The following is an 11,802-nucleotide window of genomic DNA, read 5'->3' as shown; positions in this document are numbered from 1 at the left end:
CTCTCAAGCAGTCCTTGCATTAAATGGGATGGGGGAGACTGCTGGAACACAAAGGAAGGAGTCTCTACATTTAATTTGCAATTAACCAAGCTTGAAAATTCTTTTCTTGGCTTGTTGACCTCAATCAGGAATCAGGATGTCACCTGTCTATGGCCTGGGAGTGCAGAATTACATATTAGTCCCATCAAATGAGATACTGTTAAATACTGTTAGATACTGAGAAATACTGGGGTTTTTTTTACATTAACCTTTTTAATTAAAAAACTGAAACAAAATAGTTTGGTAGCTTTTGATTTTGTTGAAAATACAATTTAGAAAGAACTGCAGTAAACTGGATTAGTAGAGTATTCTCAGCTTTGTTCACTTGAGAGATAAACTTATTGGTGCAGTTATAATCTTCCAGAGTTCCAACTGCTCTATACATTCATAAACAAGGAACTGGGGAAAAGTAGCTTCAATTGGCCCTACAATAAATTTCATTTTGCCATCTCTGAGTTTCTCTAGATCATTTAGGGGAAATTGAAAACGATTGTAAGCTTCACATGTAACATCTAAATGTCTAAATGTGAAGTTTAGTCTTTTCTCTATTAACAAGTAAATCATACAAGCATTTTTCAAATTGTGAATAATTCTGTAGTGTTTTAAATAAAGCATCTCTGAGGTCATCATCATAACAACATCAGCTGCCATTATAATAGTAGTATGAGTATACAACTCGGAAATTTATTCTTCAGACTAATTGCAGAGCACTTGAGAATCAGTACAAAAGTCATCTTTCAGCCAATCCAATTCTTTAACTTTACTTGCATCTCCTCCAGCTGCAATCAGGTGCCTGTTTAGGGCAACATTCTGTTAGCACAGAGCCAGTAGATCTTCACCCGTATCTGTGCAGTAAACAGTCTTAGCAACCATTGTTGTGGTGATGCTGGCAATCCCAGTGCCAGCTCCAAGCTCAAGCACAGCACAACTTTTGAACAGCTCACGTTGAAACAAGATGTAATCACTGGAAGGAAAGCTCCTGTCACACCACTTTGCCAATATTTTCCAAAGGGGTGGCCATGGTGCTCTATTTTAACTATGTTGTTATAGATATTTTCATATTCTTCTTCATTGAAATTTTCTGCTCCCTGGGTTAGAATTTTAGAAGTATCTTATTTCTTGATGGCTTTTTTGTTCTGTCTCAGAGAAAATTCATAGTCTTCTTATCACTTCCATTATCCGTCATTATTACTACCATCATTACCCAATGGAGCTTAGAAGCTCATACAAGGGCAAGTTTACATTTCATTCTCATTCGGCAAATCTACACCATTGCTATCCTTGCCACAGTATTCCTGAATACTTCAGTCATCATGGACAGAATTTTCTATTTGAATGCCTTTTTGGTTTTTTATCCTTAATTTAAGAATCTTTCCAAGAATCTTTGTTGCACAGAAGTTTGAATTGTGACAGAAAAACAGGTTGGCCAACAGTATTCAGATGCACCATGAGTCACCTTTTGTTTGGGGGTGTTTAGATGCTTATCAGACAGCCCAGTGTCACTTTCAAATGTAATTTCTTCCATATCTTGCTGCTCTCCTGGGTCCACTATCATGCTGTTATTCATTTTTTTTAAAGCATCTGCTGCCTAGGTGAGGCTGAGTCCAAACAGACCTGACAACGCTCAAGTGCAGCTCTCCCAGGAAGCCTGAGCTGCCTCCTCTTCCCCTCTCCCTACAGAATTTGAAATCAGAGGAACAGATCTGCTGCTTCGTCTCTATATGATCTTGAGCAAGTCATTTAACCTCTTCATCATCATGGTCACTGTCTTTCAGTTGTGTCTGACTCTTCATGACATTTGGGGTTTTCTTGGAAAAGATACTGGAGCGGTTTTGCCATTTCTTTCTCCAGCTCATTGAGAAAATTGAAGACAAATAGGCTGAAGTGACTTGTCCAGAGTCAGACATCTAGGAAGTGTGTAAGGCTGGATTTGAATTGAACTCTTCCTGATTCCAGGCCCAGGGCTCTTAGGTCCACTGTGCCACCTAGCTGTCTTTAACCTCCATAGGCCTCAGTTTCATCTCTTCAAATGAGAGGGTTCTACGAGATGACCTCTAAACTTCCTTCTAGGTGTCAATATATTATCCTATTATTATGAAATGGAGATTTTTAGGCTAAAGAAAAGAAGATTTGCAGTGAGGTTGATGCCAAATGCTAGCTGTCTTCAACTATTTCAAGGTCTGTCATATGAAAGAGGGATTGGATTTGTTTTGTTTCTCCTCAGAGTGTACAAAACATGACCTATGATGGAAGTGGCAGAAAGACAAATCTAGGTTTGATGTCAAAGAAAACTTCCTAGCAATCCGAGCTATCCCAAAGGGGGATGGGTCAAGTTGGGACATCATGGGCTCCCCCTCACTGGGGGGCCTTCGGGACAGTCAAAGCTAGATGGCCACCCTTGGGGTAGATTGTAGAAGATACTCATATTCAGATATGGGTCACCCCCTTAGATCCCGTCCACCTCTCAGATTCCATAATGATGAATTTTTTTTGTAATTATAGCACATTACATTTAACATAGTGGAAAAAGAGGCTGCCTCAAAATAGGAAGACCAGGATTAGGGTTAAGTCCTGCCTCTGTAAGATACTGGCTCTGTTGCCCTGGGCAAATCACTTAACTTTTCAGTGTTTGAGCAACCCTGTAATTGCCAAACTGCATTGATAAAGGGAGTTTCCTCTTTCAGAATTTCCATAGAATAATGAAAACTCAGGTCCAGTTAAGATAGATCACCATCCCCATTCCCATCCCTATCCCCATCGGGACAGGACACTGAAGCTATGACTGCTTAAGACTCCATAGGCCCCTGAACTCAGGTAAATTGTCCTGTCCATCCTTCTTCCTGAGCCTTCCTCCACAGACCTAACAATAAACAACAGAATAGATTTAGAGCTGGAAAGGGACCTTAAAAGCCATCAAGTCCAATATTTTAATTTTATAGATTAGAAAATCAAGGTCCATAAAAGTTAAATGATTTGCCCTGGGTGCACATCCAGTAAGTATCTGAGGTAGGATTTGAACCCATATCTTCCTGACTCCAAGTCCTCCGTCCTACCCATTATGCGATACTGCTTTTCTTTTATCATCTGATTTAATGGACCGAGTCCCATTCTAGGGCCCCTGCAGGATGAGCAAAGCTCATTTCACAAAATAATTGAAACTTGGGTGTTAATGACTGATAGTGTCCTAACTCATCACTTCGCCTCAGAGACCCTATTTGAATTTGAATTTTCATATCTAGGCTTTCAGTACCTTAAGCCAAAGAAATGAATGATATGGGGAGTTTCAGACATGTGCTTTAGGCCGGTACAGGAGCTATTTGAGTCAAAGTTCTTTTTTTTGCTATTGTTGATCAGTTCTCTCAGTCATGTGTGATTCTTCATGACCCCATTTGAGGTTTTCTTGGCAAAGATATTGGAGTGCTTTGCCATTTCCTTCTCCAGCTCATTTTACAGATGAAGAAACTGAGGCAATCAGGGTTAGGTGACTTGCCCATAGTCACAAAGCTAGTGTCTGACGCCAGATTTGAACTCAGGAAGATGAGTCTCCCTGATTACAAACTCAGTATTATATCAACTGCACCACCTAGCTGCCCTACTCAGTTTCAAGGCAAAAGTCAATCTTACCCATGTCCCAGAGGAGTAGGAAGAGCACCAAATGTGCTTGGGTTTCAATCTCATCTCTGTCCCTCCCTTGTGTACAAATTTGGCCAAGTCACTGGCTCTCTTTAAGTTTCAGTTTTATTATTAGTAAAATGGCTATAATAGTATCTTCAACATGTTGTGAGGCTCAAATAAACTGACTGAAAAATACATTGCAGATTGTAAAGTGCTATATATAATTGTTATATGTATGTATATATCTATATCTATATATCTCTATATAGAGAGAGACATATATAGAGATATATAGATAGAGAGAGAGAGAAGGTTTCACTGCTCCCTCTTAAACCAATGAATTACAAGCAACAGAGTTTTGATTCTCTCCAAGCCTCATGGATAATGGGAAGGATTTTGAGACATGATAGAGTCCCTTCTCCTACCACCAAGACAAGATTGCACATTCTGTACTTTTGCCCTCTAGTAGGGGCCCCTCCCTGAATCCCTCTGATGTCCATTAGTCACAAACCTATTTATTTCCTTCATCGACTCACCTGCAGGAATCATGATGTCCACTACACCCTCCAATGCTATAGACTGCAGCCCCTTTGTGTACTTTGATTAGTCATAGCTCTTAGCCAACTACCTTATGTTGAGCCTCTCTTACCTTAAATTAATTAAGATAGGCCTTTGGGTGATATAGCATCCATGACTACAGACTTGATGGTCCTCTGAATGGTGCCCTGGTCATTCCATATATCTGTCATATTGTGTTCAATTCTGGGTTCTGCATTTGAGGGAGGATATGATAAAGTTGAATGAATGATAACCATTTATTTCATTCATTTATAACTGTTCATTCCATTTCATTCATCAATAAATACTTTTTATTCATTGATTAGAGTTTTCAGTGAAGGAAAATAAGGATGGCAGAAGGCTTTACAACTGTGCCATATGAGAATCAGTTGAAGGAACTGGAGAGAAACTTATCTGGGGAAAAAAAAGACATGGGAGGTTGGGGGATGGAGAGGAAGATAGCTCTCTTCAAGTATCTGAAGGGCTTTTCATCTAGAAAAAATGATTACATTCATTCTGCTTTGCTTCAGAGGAAAGAAGTAGGACTGACGACTAGAAGTCAAAGATTAAGACTGTGTGTTAGGGAACTTACTGTTTACTTCGTTCATTCTACCATAGGAGTGAGAGGACTTATTCTGCCTCCCCATTCCAAACAGCTAAAAGGTAAGTGGATGCCAGTGCCTGGCACACCATAAGAGCTTAATAAATGCTGGTTTCCTCCCTTCCTTTCAAGAATGGCTGAGTGGACAGCCATCTTTGATACTTCTTGGTTAAATTTCTGCGTAAACTGTAAAAAGGGTTGGAGGAATGTAAATTCCTCCCCTTTCACTTATGCACATGGTGCCTTATTTTATAGCTCTTCATGAATACACCTTAACTGTGATATTCAATGATGTCTCTCAAAGGCAGGGGGCTTGGCTTATCAGTCATCATAATCCCTATCATGTTTATCAGGATGTTCTAAAAATAGTAGATATAGTAAACCTCCATTGAATTAGTCAATGAGGTCAATATCCTAATTTTTTAGAATGACCTTAGATCTCTTGATTTCCAGCCAAATGTCCATGGCATTAGCCTAACTTGCTCATGCTCCAAGGTCAAAAGCATCAAACCTGATATTCAAAGGCTCAGGTTCCAGGCACTGATGAGAACCTTGCCAAAGGGTTTTGACCTCAACAGTAAACTATGAAATACACTAAGCAGATAGGTGTTGTGGTGTATAGAATGCCAGGCCAGGAGTCAGGAAGACCTGAGTTCAAATCCAGCCTCAGACACTTACTGGTTGTGTGATTCTGGACAAGTCACTTAGCCTCTGTTTGCTTCAGGTTCCTCATCTGTGAAATGGGGATAATAACAGCACTAATGTCCCAGGGTTGTTGTGATGGTCAAATGAGATGAAATCATAAAGTGCTTAGCACAGTGCCTGGCACATATTAAGCTCTGTAGAAATGTTAGTGATGATGATGATGATGATGATGATGATGATGATGATGATGATGTGCTCATTGCCCTTTCCCCATCTTACTCAAAATCAATATCAAGGGCATCTTAAAGGTAAAAAGAAGTCACAACATTATGTCTCTTCCATCCTCAAAAAACTCTCACTTGATCTATCCATGCTAATTTTCATCCTATATATCTCCTCCCATTTGCGCCTAAACTCTTTTTAGAAAGCTATACAATTGGTTCTCCCACTTCCCTTCCTTTCTCTTTCTTCTTAACTCTCTGAAGTCTGGCATCTGACCTCATAATTTGACTGAAACTATCTCCAAAGATACCAATGATGTCTCAGTTGATAAATTTAATAGCATTTCCCCAATCCTTCTCCTTCTTAAACTCTCTACAATTCTGATAGTGTTAAACACTCTCTTTTTGATACCCTTCTTTCTAGGATTTCCTCAAACTACTCTTTCCTGGCTCTTCTGTTGCCTCTCTGACAATTCCTTTACAATTTTTTTTTGCTGGATCTTCATTCAATAATGCCTACCAATAATGGGGAGCTCCCAAAGGCTCTAATCTGGGCTCTCTTTCTTCTCCATCCATTTTTCTCGATGATCTCATGAGCTCCCAAGGATTCAAGTGTCATTGCTGTGCTGATTCTCCTATCTATCTGTCCAGCCCACACCTTTCTGTTGACCTTCAGCTTCATATCTCTGGCTGCCTTTTGAATGTCTTGAATTGGATGCACTAGATGTCTTAAACTCAACATGTCTAAAACTGAACTCATTAACCTTCCCCCAAAACCATCCCCTCTTATTAACTTCTTTATTACTCTTAAAGACACCAACATATCCCCAGTTATCTAGTCTCCCAATCTAGTTATCTTCAACTTTTCACCCTCATATCCAATCTTTTGCCAAGTTCTTTTGTGTCAACCTTTGTATCTCTCATATAGGCCACCTTTTTTCTCCTGACAATTTCAGTGCCCTTGTACAGGCTCTTTTCACCTCATATCTGGATGATAACAGTGGCCAGTTTGGTCTTCTTGCCGTACTCCAATCCTTCCTCCACTGAGCTGCCAAACTGATCTTCCTGAAGTGCAGGTCTGTCAATAAACTTGTCTAGAGGATCTCTTTTACCTCCAGGATCAAATATAAAATGCTCTGTTTAGCTTCTAAATTCCTTTATAACCTAGACCCTTCCTACTGCTCCAGTTTTTTTTTTACATCTTACTCTCTTTACCCCTACCCAAAATATTCTTCAATCCAATGATACTGGTCTCCTTGCTATTTCAGCAAGATACTCCAATCTCCTGACTGTGGGCATTTTCACTGGGTGTCCCCATTCCCTGGAATTCTCTGTCTCATCACCTCCAGGCACTTTAAGGTTTATAAAGTGTGTTATCAATATTATCTCACTTGACCCAAACAACACAACCCTGGGAAAGAGGATCTATTATCATTCCCATTTTACAGATGAGGAAACTGAGGCTGAAAGATTTTAAGTCCAGATTTGTCCAGAATCACAAAGTTAGTAAGTACCTGAAGCTAGATTTGAACTTAAATCTTTCTAACTTCAAGTCCATCATTCTCTCTACTATACCACCAAGATATTCTCTTTTTTCATTCTTTCTTTTTTTATCATCCCTTCTTTCTCTCTTTCTTCCTTCCTTTCTCTCTTCCTCCCTCCCTTCCTTTCTCATTCTTTTTCTTTCTTTCTCATTCTTTCTCTCTCTCTTTCTTTCCTTCTTTCCCCCAGTTTATAGATGAGTAAAATGAAGTTCGGAAAAGTTAAGTTACTAGACTAGAGTCCCAAGATTTGCAAGAACTCAGCCTGAAATAGAAGAATGAAAAAGGTTAAGATCAAAGAAGACAAATGGAGACAAGGCAAGAAGGGACAAATGAGATACTTCCAAGCCTGGGGAGCGCTACCAACAGTTTTTCCTTGTGAAATTCCTCACTTTGAATGAGCAGAGCATTTGGACCTCCACCCCATGTAGACTTGAACCCTTAAAGGAGTTAGGGTTCTGCCATCATGAACTCTTTGGTTTCCTCATTCTAAGAGTCTTGTGCATATTTTAAGTTCCTTCTGTATACATTTTCCTATAGTTGCATCTATGAATAGAGAGCTGGCCTTGGGGATAGGAAGATCTAGGCTCCAGTTTTGCTTCTGACACATATTGTCTATATGACTCTGGGCAAGTCTCTTAACCTCCTGGTTCCCTAGACAACTCTCTAAGACTACAAGTTGCAAAGAGGTTCCAGTCTGCATTGGTAGAGATTCCTAATATAGAAACTCCCTATATCAATGAAATCATCGGTCCAGCCCCTGTTCCTAGCCTTTATTTTCCTCTGTATACTCAGAATGTGAACTTGAGAGCAAGGATGTTTCATTTTTGTCTTTGTATCACCAGGGTACATAAGAGGTCCTTAATAAATGTTTGTTGACTGATTGATTGAATAGACATCAAGAACAAGGTGGCTTTGCTGGAAGATGATAGGAGAAAGAACTACTTTGATTGATCTGAGGAGGATGTTCAGGGGAAAACAGGAGATGTCAGTAATTTCTGAATCATCCTTTTAACCCTTCATAGTATCTTTTTGGTTGATTCTCTGTTTATGTGACTCTTCTCCCAGGGGCAATGGTAAAATATAAAGGCCACTGCCCAAAACACAGTATTTGCTATGTAGCACCTGATTTTACTGCTGTTCATTGTTCATTTTCGAAGAGGACCAATGAGATCACTGGTGATATCTTGACTTGTGAGTGAATTGAATTTAAGTGAGTCAGAGTTGCACAAAGTTATCAGCCTCTCTCTCTTCCAGAGTCATCAAAGTCCAGTGGCAAGACAAAAGTAAAGACTGGTGACAGTGCTGGATTTGGTAGATGATGTTGGCATCTTTAATGGCTGACCGAGCTCTAAGCACTCCACAGCTCCTGCTTCAGTCACCATCATGGCCATTGGGACAAACCATTTTCATCCACCCATTCTACTGAGAAAAATCTTTATATGCTTGGGGTAGACATCCCCCTAACTCACTGACAGGTTTGAGGCCTGCCAGTTACCCTCAAACTGGTTTAGGCCATCAGCTAAGATAGCTTGCCTGGGTGTGACTGCTGCACATGCTACAGATTCTTGGATCCACAGGTGAGAGTTGGGGGAGAGTAGACACCAATGGCAAATGAGCAGCCCTGAAAAGGATTCAGCAAGCCCTACCACCCGAATTGCTAGTCCTTCCTGAATATTCCATACACCCCACCTGATTCTATATCCACATAAGATTCTATTCATAGTCCTTACTGAGACTGTGTAGCTGCATCATAGATTCCTCCTCCCCCACATTTCGTATTTAAAAGCGTACAGTGAGCCAGAAAACAGCCCATAAAATTCTGCCATTACTCCTCTGGGCAATGACTGTGCAGTTACACCAGTTCCAGCAATACACAGAACCAGAGAGAGGAAGGAGGAAGGCATTATATAATTGTCTTTTTCTTCACTTAAAAACTTTATTTTTAAAATACATATCTGTAAGAATCCAGACAAAAATACCAAAATGCAAAGTGCTGTATTCCTGAAAATACAATGTCAAATTCATTAATAAGCCGAAAGCCCCCATTCAGAAGGATCTTTCATTAAATACAGATATACAGTATACAGTAAATATCTCTAATATACAAAACTGAGAACCCAGTTCCAAGTGCTTAATGAGGAGAATGCCTTTCAAACAGCCCATTTCAGAATTCAGTCATCATATTTGTCTTTCAAATTGATTGCCCAGAGAAGAATTTATTGAAGAGGCTGTTTTTTTCAAGACTGAGAACAAAGCCTGTCATCTAAATTTGCATTTTTTTTTGCTGTAGGCTGAAAGATGGGTTGTTATTTCATTGACCAAAGAACCTCTGAAAGTTTGATTTTTAAATAAAAGAAACTAAGATTCCAGTTTTCTTCTTTCCTTGTGCCTGATGCAGGAGGAGTGTTGGAGGCAGGTTCTTTATTGGAGGTGACTGATTCCTCAGGCTCTTACTGGGTCCCTGTTTCCCAGCAGAGGGCTGTCTGTATACTTGCCTGCCTGCCCTAGGGTTACCTCCTAGAAGCCTCCTCATTGCAGAGGAAAGTCACTCAACTGATAAACAGACCTTCCACACTAATGGGTCTGAATGTAACAATCTCTAGGACAATGCTTAGTTTCAGCCTGGTTTGCCTTGAAGTAGGCGTGTCCTCATGCAGTGACTAAGGTCACTGCTGTTGACTGGCACACTAATGCTCCCTTGACAGACAAAATGCCTGTGGCTTCCTTCCTAACAGATTCTTAATAATAATAGGAAGGATGGTGCTGTGGATAGAGTACTGACCTTACAGTCAGGAAGATCTGGGTGCCCCAACTTACCTTTACTACATGTGTCATCTCAAGCAAGTCCTTTAACCTCTCCCAGCCTGTTTCCTCAGTCATAACATAGAGATAATACCTATAATCTTTACCTCACCAGAGGAGAGGGAGATTCAAATGACATAATGAAAGTAAAGCACTTTGCAGACTTTGAAAGGCTATTGTAATAATGTTAATATTGCTCTGTAGTTCCCAGAAAGTAGTTTCCAACAAGCCTTTGAAAGCTTCCCTTTGCTTCTGCTTTGTGCTTGGCAATGGCTGGCACATCCCCACCCCACCTCACACACATATGTACATTGCTCTTCTTTTTGCTAATAATATAGAAACCAGGTAGAAGGTACAAAGGGCTCAACCTCAGAAGGAGAGGCACTTGGGGGCAATGGGCATCACACTGTACTAGGAGATGTGTGACTCTGGACAAGTCACTTAACCTCTGTTTGCCTCAGTTTCTTCTACTGTAAAATGGGGATAGTAATAGCACCTACTTCGAAGGGTGGTTGTGAGGATCAAATGAGATAATATTTGTGCAAAGCACTTACCACAGTGCCTTGGCACAGAGTATAAATGTGTGTTCCATTCTCTTCCTTACTTTTCCTTCCCCACATGCAGGGAACAAATAGGCCGCTTTGTGTGAAATGCAGATTTTGATCATGGGAAATAATCTGTAATCACCATGGAAAAATAGGTTGTAGCCACATGACGTTGCTGTTGTTGCTGCTCAGTTGTTTCAGCCTTGTCTGACTGTTCATGACCCCGTTTGGGGTTTTCTTGGCAAAGATACTGGAGTGGTTTGCCATTTCCTTCTCCAGCCCATTTTACAGATGAGGAAACTGAAGCAAACAGGGTTAAGTGACTTGCCCACTGTCACATAGCTACTAACTGTCTGAGGCCAGATTTGAACTCAGGAAGATTAATTTTCCAGATTCTAGGCCTGTCATTCTCTCCACTGAAAAACCTAGCTGTCCAGCCAGATTATAAAGACAATTAATTACTAAAAGAAAAAAGTTTGCATTGGGCAATTGTTTTTAAAAAGGCTTAAACTATATGGTCTCTAAGGTACCTTTGTTCTAAAATTCAGATGAAGATGTGTAAAATTATGCTATATGAAGACTGGCCAAGAGAAATGGTATACTTTTTATGAAGAATAGTAGACAAAGGGAAATAATACTGTCCTTCAAATATTTTGAAGTTTTTATATAGACAAGAGTTAGGACTTATTCTGTGGTGTTACAAAGGTCATAAATAAGATGAGTGGGCAGAAGTTATACTGGAAGCCAAATCTGGCTTCATATTAGGAAGAGCTCTCTAAGGAACAGAACCATTTAATAATAGAATGGGCTACGTTGTTTAGGTAGTGAGACCACTGTGACTGTAGGTGTTCAAACAGAGGGCAAAATCAATCAGTGAGCATTTATTAGGCTCTGACTATGTTCCAGGCACTGTGCTAAGTGCTTAGAATACAAAGGAAGGCAAACAGTCCAGTCCCTGATCTCAAGGAGTTCATGTTCAAGTCAAGTGACACGTAAACTATATTCATACAAAATACATAGAAAGTATAAAGAAAGTAATCTCCAATCTAAGCTACTAGCAGCTCAAATCTGGCTTCAGACACTTACTAGGTGTAAGACCCTGGGTAAGTTACTTAACCCTGTTTGCCTCGGTTTACTTATCTTTCAAATGAGTTGGAGAAGGAAGTGGCAAACCACTCTAGCATCTTTGTCAAGAAGACCCCAAATGGGGTCACAAAGAGTCAGACACAACT

At 40.1% G+C, this 11,802-nt stretch overlaps 1 pseudogene; it reads right to left on the bottom strand.

The window, feature by feature from the left end:
* Positions 1-360: 360 nt before the first annotated feature.
* Positions 361-11,802, bottom strand: part of LOC110218387 (methyltransferase-like protein 22 pseudogene) — a 61,077-nt pseudogene continuing 49,635 nt past the window's right edge.

Source organism: Phascolarctos cinereus, unplaced genomic scaffold (assembly GCF_003287225.1).
Source record: "Phascolarctos cinereus isolate Bilbo 61053 unplaced genomic scaffold, phaCin_HiC Scaffold_2;HRSCAF=192, whole genome shotgun sequence".
In the NCBI taxonomy this organism is placed as follows: domain Eukaryota; kingdom Metazoa; phylum Chordata; class Mammalia; order Diprotodontia; family Phascolarctidae; genus Phascolarctos; species Phascolarctos cinereus.
Note: the sequence above shows the minus strand (reverse complement) of the source record. Positions and strands in the feature narration are given on the sequence as shown.